The 2,477-nt window shown below is 46.3% G+C and overlaps 1 pseudogene; it reads right to left on the bottom strand.

Moving 5' to 3' along the window:
- LOC115294022 overlaps positions 1-2,477 on the bottom strand; it is a 15,704-nt pseudogene that overhangs the window by 6,024 nt on the left and 7,203 nt on the right.

Here is a 2,477-nt window from a genome sequence, read left to right as displayed (position 1 = left end):
GAGGATGTGCTTTCCAGATGTTTCCTTCTTTGTCTCTTCTTCATGGTTCACCTTTCAGAATAACCCCAATCAGTAACTGTCTCCCTGAAACTCTGTTATCAGAGAATCAGTGGATAATAACAGAGAACCAAATCAGGACATTCAAGAACAACAACTCACTGGAGAGGTCACCTCCTCAGTGTATCACTGTCCTGACCAGCGCTAAGGACACCAGCAGGCCTATTAGGATGCGGGTCAGCATCAGTGTTCTGTGACCTATGGATGACATCACTGCGCCCCAGGGACCCAGCTGGTCCTCACAGGATGGAGGAGTGCCATGACCCACTGACTAGAGTGACTGCTTTCACACCCTGGAAACCCTATCACTGACTCGAGTTTGTGTACCTTGCACTTGATACCAAAACTAGAGATGGCTTGAATCAAACAAAAAACATTCTTTCATGTGTCTACAGTAACCACATTACTAAATCCAGTACCTTAGAGAACTAGCCGGAATGGTAGGAAAGAGTTGACGTTACATCGTATCGGCAGTACTATTTCCCTTCACTTAAGCGCGAGGTATATGTTGGTGTGTACGTGTGGCTTTGAAGACCTCTCATAATTCTACACAACCCTAAAATATCTGGACTCTCCCCCACTCTTGGGAACGGTCTCATGCATTTTTACTGCAAGCCCCTGTCTCTGCTGCCACTCTTGTGCTCATTACTTCCCCAGGGGCTTGGGGAAAGGAAAGCCCTTGGATCACATGTACATTCCTGGGCCGCGTGATGACGCTTGTTCCTCTCAAGCATGAAGGTCTCGTCTTCAGGCTTCTGTTCCAGGCCCCAGACTATGTCCTCTGGAAAGAGCTGGGCTCTGAACAGGGTTTTAGCTCTGTGGTCAGCTCCATCCCATCTCCCACCAACCACGGCACAGAGCCCGTCCCTTAGGAACAATCTGTATTTACTGCCACATCAGCAGCTGGACTAGAACCAGGCCATAATCTACGGCCTCCTTCAAGTAGATGCTGCCGCTGCACATTCCCCTCACTTACCAGGGGCTCCGCCTCTTATAGCCCCTGAATGGCAGGCACATTTATCAACAAATGCTCAGGGGCGCCTGGGTGGCTCAGTCGGTTAAGCGTCCGGCTTCTGCTCAGGTCATGATCTCACTGTTCGTGGTTCGAGCCCCGCATTGGGGCTCCGTGCTGACGGCTAGCTCAGAGCCTGGAGCCTGCTTCCGGTTCTGTGTCTCCCTCTCTCTCTGACCCTCCCCTGCTCATCCTATCTCTCTCTCTGTCTCAAAAAAATTTTTTTAAATTAAAAAAAAATTAAAGCAATGCTCAGCCTTGTCAGCTATCAGAAAAGGTGAAAACAAAAATTAGATACTATCTTACATGTATCATATTGGCAGAAAATAAGTCAAACTATACAAATGATTATAATAATATGGGTAAAAAAAAAAGGCATCCTTGTGATCTAACATGACTTAAGTAGCCATGTTGAAGAACAGGTAGCTAACATTTCGTCAAACGAAATAAGCCCATCACCCACGAGCCTACAATCCCATTCCATAAAGAGGTCACTGCAGGAGTGACACCCATGGCGTCATGCATACCACAGCAGGGAGTGACATGTTTTATATTTTCTGCACATTAGTAATTTATATGTAGTTATTTGTATTACAGCAAGGAGCTCCAACTTCAGTTTAGTTAGTTCCTATCTCCAGAGGAAGCGACAAGCAAAGTATGATAGGTACACACGGCAAACCTCATTTCCAAGGGCAGAAGCATTGCCCCTTAATTTCATGACTTCAGGGAAGAATGCCAGGAAGCGACAGGTGATCAGAGATGAAAATAAAATATACTGCAATGAGATAATCATAAGTAGTTCCTTCAGCGGGCTAGTGACTAAGGAGAATTATAACCTGAACAGGCAATATTTTGGAAGGAAAAAAGAGAATAATTTCACCCAAAACACCTCAGACTAGGTCTAGATCCAATTCAAAACAATACACTGCTCTGAAGTTCCTTTACTGTCTTTGTTTCCTTTGGTTCCCACAGGAATGGGTTAAAAATACAAATGTATTATCTTACAGTTCTGGAGGCAGAGGTTCAATACGGACCGTACAACCTACAGCCAAGGTTTCAGCAAGACTCGTTCCGTGTGGAGGCTCTAGGGGAGAAGCTGTTCTCTTTTTCTTCTCTTCCAGGCTTTACAGTTCACCTGAATCCTCTGGATCTGGCTCCCTCCCTTCATCTTCAAACCACACCACCTCAGGGGCACCTGGGCGGCTCAGTCTGTGAAGCATCTGACTTCAGCTCAGGTCATGTTCTCACAGTCTGTGAGTCAAGCCCCACATCGGGCTCTGTGCTGACAGCTCAGAGCCGGGAGCCTGCTTTGGATTCTGTGTCTCCCTCTCGCTCTGTCCCTCCCCTGTTTGTGCTCTGTCTCTCTCTCAAAAATAAATAAACTTAAAAAAGAAAACCCATAGCACTT

The sequence above is a fragment of the Suricata suricatta genome, chromosome 6 (genome assembly GCF_006229205.1).
Source record: "Suricata suricatta isolate VVHF042 chromosome 6, meerkat_22Aug2017_6uvM2_HiC, whole genome shotgun sequence".
Taxonomy (NCBI): Eukaryota; Metazoa; Chordata; class Mammalia; order Carnivora; family Herpestidae; genus Suricata; species Suricata suricatta.
Note: the sequence above shows the minus strand (reverse complement) of the source record. Positions and strands in the feature narration are given on the sequence as shown.